Source organism: Athene noctua, chromosome 8 (genome assembly GCF_965140245.1).
Source record: "Athene noctua chromosome 8, bAthNoc1.hap1.1, whole genome shotgun sequence".
NCBI lineage: Eukaryota > Metazoa > Chordata > Aves > Strigiformes > Strigidae > Athene > Athene noctua.
Genome location: NC_134044.1, coordinates 30,511,382 through 30,518,743, shown reverse-complemented (window position 1 = coordinate 30,518,743; position 7,362 = coordinate 30,511,382). Strand labels below are relative to the sequence as shown.

At 65.2% G+C, this 7,362-nt stretch overlaps 1 long non-coding RNA gene across 1 annotated transcript; it reads right to left on the bottom strand.

The window, feature by feature from the left end:
- Window positions 1-3,594: 3,594 nt before the first annotated feature.
- LOC141963306 (uncharacterized) lies at window positions 3,595-7,120 on the bottom strand. Its single transcript, XR_012634078.1, has 4 exons — window positions 7,015-7,120; window positions 5,836-5,952; window positions 5,341-5,488; window positions 3,595-3,927 (listed from the first exon to the last, which is right to left on the bottom strand). It is a non-coding gene; the product is annotated as an uncharacterized LOC141963306 (long non-coding RNA).
- Window positions 7,121-7,362: the final 242 nt, after the last annotated feature.

The window sequence follows — 7,362 nt, the reverse complement described above, 5'->3', positions numbered from 1 at the left end:
GTCGGGGGCGTGCCGAAAGCGTCGGGGGCGTGCCGAAAGCGTCGGGGGCGTGCCGAAAGCGTCGGGGGCGTGCCGAAAGCGTCGGGGGCGTGCCGAAAGCGTCGGGGGCGTGCCGAAAGCGTCGGGGGCGTGCCGAAAGCGTCGGGGGCGTGCCGAAAGCGTCGGGGGCGTGCCGAAAGCGTCGGGGGCGTGCCGAAAGCGTCGGGGGCGTGCCGAAAGCGTCGGGGGCGTGCCGAAAGCGTCGGGGGCGTGCCGAAAGCGTCGGGGGCGTGCCGAAAGCGTCGGGGGCGTGCCGAAAGCGTCGGGGGCGTGCCGAAAGCGTCGGGGGCGTGCCGAAAGCGTCGGGGGCGTGCCGAAAGCGTCGGGGGCGTGCCGAAAGCGTCGGGGGCGTGCCGAAAGCGTCGGGGGCGTGCCGAAAGCGTCGGGGGCGTGCCGAAAGCGTCGGGGGCGTGCCGAAAGCGTCGGGGGCGTGCCGAAAGCGTCGGGGGCGTGCCGAAAGCGTCGGGGGCGTGCCGAAAGCGTCGGGGGCGTGCCGAAAGCGTCGGGGGCGTGCCGAAAGCGTCGGGGGCGTGCCGAAAGCGTCGGGGGCGTGCCGAAAGCGTCGGGGGCGTGCCGAAAGCGTCGGGGGCGTGCCGAAAGCGCCGGGGGCGTGCCGAAAGCGCCGGGGGCGTGCCGAAAGCGCCGGGGGCGTGCCGAAAGCGCCGGGGGCGTGCCGAAAGCGCCGGGGGCGTGCCGAAAGCGCCGGGGGCGTGCCGAAAGCGCCGGGGGCGTGCCGAAAGCGCCGGGGGCGTGCCGAAAGCGCCGGGGGCGTGCCGAAAGCGCCGGGGGCGTGCCGAAAGCGCCGGGGGCGTGCCGAAAGCGCCGGGGGCGTGCCGAAAGCGCCGGGGGCGTGCCGAAAGCGCCGGGGGCGTGCCGAAAGCGCCGGGGGCGTGCCGAAAGCGCCGGGGGCGTGCCGAAAGCGCCGGGGGCGTGCCGAAAGCGCCGGGGGCGTGCCGAAAGCGCCGGGGGCGTGCCGAAAGCGCCGGGGGCGTGCCGAAAGCGCCGGGGGCGTGCCGAAAGCGCCGGGGGCGTGCCGAAAGCCGAGATACAGGAGCAGGGGCGGCCTGAGCTCGGGCACAGCGTAGAGGCGGGATTACCAGGAGGGAGGGAAATGGGCAGGCAGGCACATGGAGCGGCAGACAGGCTCGCCGAGGATAACAATGCCTGGGAACTGGCCAGAGAAAGCTGTGGGCAAAAAGAGACCCCAAAGCCGATCTGAAACAAGAACTGAACAAGGAAAATAACAGCGCTAGGTTACAGGAGAGAAAGGGAGGATGAAACAAAGGAAGGAGAGAGAGCAGGACCAAGCATCTGGAAGAAAGAAAAAGGGAGAGCTAGAAGAAGACACAAGAGGGAGTGGGAGCAGGAACGAACGAGAGCAGAAGTACAGGGAAGAAAAAAACAACAAAAATCATAGCAGCATGGGATAGAGAGGGGGCCAGGGGACAGCCCAAAACGTCCAAGAGGGGCAACAGGGCCCGAGGGTCCGCGACTCACCGCAGCTGTCGCTCTCAGCGCTGCCAGGAAAAATTTGCCGATTCAGAGCCTTCTTTCTCCTTCTCTCCTCCCTTCCTTTTCTGGAGGTGCAGTCGCTCAGCTGCCCTCCACCTCAAAGAACACGCGGGTGTCTCTCGGCTCTTACAAAACGCAGCTTCCTGCACGTGTGGCCTCGCTCGCACGCTGCGCGGCCGTACCGCGCTCTGGGTGACGCGCACGGACCCTGATCGCACGCTGGCGGTCCGGCCCGCTGCGGACTGTACAGAGGGCTCCTGCCTCGCCCAGAGAGGCAGGCTCTCTCTTCCTGCAGTGGAAGGCAGCTGCTGCCCACATGCCCTTGATTTTCTTCTTTCCCTTTCTCAGGCCTCTCCAGCTTCAGCTGTGACAGCTCCTGTCCACAGCCAGAAAACGTCCCAGGGGCCTGTCCCTTCTCACCTCTCTGCTGAGAGGAGCACAAGGGCAGGCAGAGAACCCCACACAGTTCTGAAGTGGGTCCAGTCGACAGCATCCCCAGGGAAGGAACAGGCAAGCGCGGCCCCGGTGAGGCCTCTGGGAGAAGGTGAAGTGACTGCCGTTATTACCGTAGATCGCCCCTGGCCGGAGCCCCCCTTCCACAGGGGCTCCAGCGGAGGCGCCAAGGGCCGGCTTGCCGCCATCCCCGCGGGGCTCGGGGGTGACCTGGGGCTACGGGACGGGATTCAGGGTGAGGTGCGAGACCTGGGGCCAGGACACGGTGCGGGCGAGGCCAGTGCCAGCTCAAGGGGAGCTCTGGCAAGCTGGGGAGGCACCCAGCACCAACCCCCGGGGGACACCCATCTTATTCCCCTCTGCCTTTGTCCCAGCTCTCGGGTAACTCCCTGGGGCTCCCCCGGCCCGGATCACCTCCAGCAGAGCGGAGGCCTGACACAGCAGGCGGTGTGAAGCTTCCTGCCCCACCGCTGCCATGTGGCCAGCGGGCAGGAGGGGCCCCCACACCTGCCAAAGGGGCGGACCGGCCTCACTGGCGGCCTCGGCCCTCGCCCACCCCCAGGAATCACGCCCAGCAAGCCTCACGCTGCAGCAGCAGGAAGGCGGCTCTGGCGGTGCCGCACACCTGTGTGGGGCCGGCGCTGCAGTCCTGCCCTTCGCGCACCGAGCGCCCGCCGGCAGCGTGACGTGGGGCGGCGGCAGCATTTCCTTACCAGGAGGGGGCACCGAGCGTGGCCGCACCCCCCCACGGGCATCGGAGCATCGCACCGACGTTGCTGGCGGGCGGCAGCGTGGGGCACGGGGCCACCTCTGTGTCGCCCACCGACAGCGCCGTGTGGCGTTTGCCAGGCAGCGGCGGTTAGCGCGGGCGAGCGCCACCCCCCGCGCGAGCGGCGGCCGAGCGGCACGTCAATGCGCACACGCTCTCGAGGAACGGGCACGACGCTTGGTGGGGAGCAGCTGGAAGCCCCCGGGAATCCACGTGAAAGCGGCAACAAAACTATCCCTCGTGCTGCGCCACAGGGGCCGCGGCGGTAGCGAGGACTGCGCCGCGCTACGGGCGCCCACGAGCGGTGCAGCTGCCTGGCAGCCGAGTCTGCAGAACCTACAGCTCCTGGCACGCGCTGGCCAACGCGGCACGGCCGCCTGCACGCCAAGCGCTGTAAGACCCCGCATCCCAGCGTGACCCAGGGAACCAACGCGGCTGGCCAGAAACCCCACACGCCAGGACCACAGCTCCCGCTGGGTTGCGAGAGGCAGTTTTCTCTGCTTTCTGACCCTGCAGCAACACCGTTGCTCACCCCTCCGAACCCCCACCAATGCACCCAGAAGCCTCACCACCGGCTCGGGGCAGCCCCTGCCACCACCTCCAACACTGCCACCCTGCAGGCACCGCCATCCTCCCCAGGAGCTGCCAGCTGATGGCACGGCTCCACTCACCTTCTCCCTCGGTGCAGCCAGGGCCCAGCAATGCTCAGCGACTGCTCTGCTCCTCCCTTGGTTGACACCGACCCCTCCGACGGCTGCCTTGCTCTTAACAGCAGCACCCGCCCCTCCACCCGGAGCAAGCCCTTTACAGGGAGGGGCCGCTGCCATCAGCCTCACTGCCCACACCTGGGGCCCCTCCAGCCCCAGCCCACAGCTGGAGGCCATCACCCACCCCCACAGAGCATCATCACCCCTCCCAGCCCCTCACCTGGGGCAAAGGAAGCACAAAAGGCAGCCGGCAGACAGCAAGTGTTTATTCAGTCACACACAGAACAAGTCCCAGAAGGGAGTGAGTCTGCTCCGGGGCTCAGGGCCCCTAATGCTGCCCCTGCCCCTGGCACACCTTGGCGCTTGTTCCCGGAGCCACGCTCCTCAGTCCAGCCGGGAACAGTCAGTCGGTTCCTGGAGCAACAAGCTGCAGGGCAGAGCTGGAAACTGCCAAACATGAGGAGCAAGATGCAGGACACAAGAAGACAGAAGAAAGGTGGCAGCTAGCTGACTAGTACAGGGGTAGAGAGAAAACAAGAGATGAGCAATGGGGCGGTGAGAGGATGGGGACAGGGAACCCAGCGTGGATATGCAGAAAAAAAAGCAGCAGGGAGAGAAGAAAACAGGCAGCAGAAAGAAGGAGCAGGATCAGGACAGAAACCAACAAAGAAGGACGAGGAGCAGCATAGAGATGCAGAAAAAAAAAAGCTGGGATGGGTGGCACAACAGACATGGAGGGGAAAAAAAAAAAGGGGGGGAGCAGGGAGCTAGACCAAGCAAGATGGAAGAAAGACCAAAAAGCTCCAGAGAACAGGGCACAGAGGGAGGAAAAAGCAACAGCGATGGGGAGTCAGGACAGCAAACCATGGGAAGGAACACAAAACAAATCACATCGCTACATGTGACAGGGCAGAGAAGGAAGAATTAGGAAACAGGGACAGAGACACAGAAAAAAAGAGACCTGGAGCCAAAAACTAATCCTGATGCATACAGAAAGAAGGGGGGTGGGGGTGGGGGGGTGTATTCTAAAACAGGGGAAACAGAGACAGAGAGATGGAGAAAAGACAAAAGCAACAGACTACAAGGCATCGAGAGAGGAATTACTGAATAGTAACAGAGCGCCAGCCAGAAACAGGCCACAAAGCAGCAAAGATCACAGGGGGTACGGGGCACAGAGGAAGGAATTAGCAAACTCGGCACAAGGAGCCAGACAGAGAGAGAGCGAGGCAAAAATTAAATGGTGAAAAGAGACAGACCGCAGGGCAGAGGGAGGAATTGATAAACAGGGACAGGGCACCCGACAGAGCATGATGGAGAACAGGGAAAAAAAAAAAATAGCAGCAAGCTACAGGGAAGAGGGAGGAATTAAAGACCAGTGACTGGAAGACAGACAGCGACACATGGAGAGAGAGAAGACAAAAGAGCGATGGGCAACAAGATGGATAGGGAGGAAATGAAAAACAGCAGAAGGGAGTCAGCCAGAGAGAAAGACACCGAGGAAAAAGGCCAGACAGTCTATGAGGGACGGAGGTAGGAATGAAAAACGGGGGACAGGGAGCAGGAAAGAGAGAGATGGAGATCGCAGGGAATAGCAGCGGGTGCAGGAAGAAGAAAGGGGCATCAATAGGAACAGGGAGCTGGACAGAGAGGGATGGAGAAAGGCAACAAGAGCGGCAGGGTACAGGGCAGAGAAAGGGAAGACCTACAAGATGGGGACAGGGAGATGCTCCAAGCAAGACGGAAGATACAGGTGAGCAAAAAAAGTTGAGCAGCACCAGAAAGAGAGGAGTCTAGGAGAAAGACAGGGAGGGACCAGGCCACACAAGAGGGATGAGAGGGGCCCAAGAGCTCGGGACTTACTGCAGTTCTCCGCGCTGCCAGGAGAATTTGACAGGTCAGACTCCTCCTTCTGTTTGCCTTCTCCCTTCCTCTTCTACAGCTCCAGGTGCCTGGCTGTCCTCCACTTATGAGAAGATGTAGGTGTCTCACAGCTCTTACGAGATGAGGCCTGCTAGACACAGAACCTCATTCAATCACACACTACGTGCAGGAGTAGGACAGAGGAAAGAGAGAGAAACCGAGAAGTGAGGAGCAGAACGGAAGGATCGAGAGAGAAATGGACTGAGGAGTGATGCAAAAGGTACAGAACAAGCAGTCAGAAGTGCAGACAGAAAAAGAAAAGGGAGCAGCAAGACAAGAGAGAGAAAGTGAGAGAGGAAGGGGGAGCAAGGCAGAAGAAAAGAAAGAAAAGATATAGAGAAGAAAAAAAAATAATCACAGCATGGGAAAGAGAAGGGCGGGAAGGGACTGGGACATACAAGGGGGGCGACAGGGCCCCGAGGGCCCGGGACTCACCGCGGCTCTCGCTCCCGGCACTGCCGGGAGAACTGGACAGGTCAGATGCTTCTTTCTCCTTCCTTCCTCCTGCCCCTCCTCTTCTTCTGAAACTCCACTCGCCCGGCTGACCTCCCCCTAAAAGAATACGCGGGTGTCTCTCGGCTCTTACAAGACGTGGCTTCCGACACACGCAGCCTCGCTCGCTCGCTCGCTCCGCGGCCGTTCCGCGCCTGGGTCCGGCCCGCTGCGGACTGTGCAGAGGGCTCCTCGCTCACCCGGAGAGGCAGGCGCTCTCCCCCTGCAGGGCGAGGCGGCTGCTGCCCACATGCCCTTGACGTTCTCCTTCCTTCCCTTTCTCCGGCCCCTCCAGCTCCAGCCGCGGCGGCTCCCGCCCCGCTGCCCACGGCCGGGAAGGCTCGGCTCCGCCCGTCCCTTCTGGCCCCCGAGCCGTGAGAAGCGCCAGGCCGGGCAGAGACACCCCACGCCAGCCCGAGCTGGGCGCAGCCGGCGGCATCCCCGGGGCAGGAACGGACACGCGCGGCCCCAGCGCGGCCTCGGGAGGGGGCACGGAGGCGGCAGGGACCCTTATTGCCGCGGACCGGCCCGGCCGCAGCCCCAACACTCACCTCCGCCGCGCACGCGCACTCCCGGGAGACGCCGCGGCCGCGCATGCGCACCCCCGGGCCGGGGGGCACACCGCGTCTCGGGGAGCCGCGGGCAGCCCGCGGGAAACCGCCACAAAACCGCGTCTCGGGCCGCGCCGGTACCGAGGGCTGTGCCGTGCCGCGCGCGCCCGCCAGCGCCGCAGCTGCGGGGAACCGAGAGCGCAGAAACTGCAGCTCCCGGCGTGCCCCGGGGAGCCAACATGGCCGACCGGAAGCCCCCTGCACGTGACTACGGCTCCCGCCGCGCCGCCCGCGCACCCGGAAGCCCGGCCGAGCGCATCCCCGCGCGGCTCCGGGCAGCGCCGCCGCCGCCCGGCCCCGACGCGGAGCGGCCTCCGCCCCCGGTCCCGCCGCACCTTTCCCCGCAGCCGCCCGGCCCCGCTCCTGCCTCGGCTCGCACCGGCTCCTCCTCCAGCACCGGCCCCGGACAGGGAGGGGTCGCTGCCTGCAGCCTCCCTGCCCGCCCCTGCGGCTCCTCCGGCCCGGCCCACGCTCCCCCCCCCCCCCCCCCGGTAACTATAGCGACCAGCACCGTTAATAAACGCCGGAGGTGCCCGTCGCTCCTCCGAGCTCGCGCTCTATGGGCCGCCGGTCCTCCGGTCGCGGGGCCGCCGCCGCGCACGCGCACTCCGGGGGCCGCCCGGCGCAGTCGCACGCCGCAGGTCGCCTCTCCCCGCCGGGGGAACCTTCCCCGGCCAGCGGGAGCAGCCGCTGGGCGAGACCGCTCCGGTGCGCGGGCCGACGGGACCGACGCTGCCAAATCTTATAACCCCCCGGAGCGGGAGGAGCTCCGGCACGGCCGCAGCGCAGGGCAGCGCAGTCTCGCCTTGTGACCCAGAACTCAGCGGGGTGACCGAAGTGTCGGTCAGAGCAGCCTCAG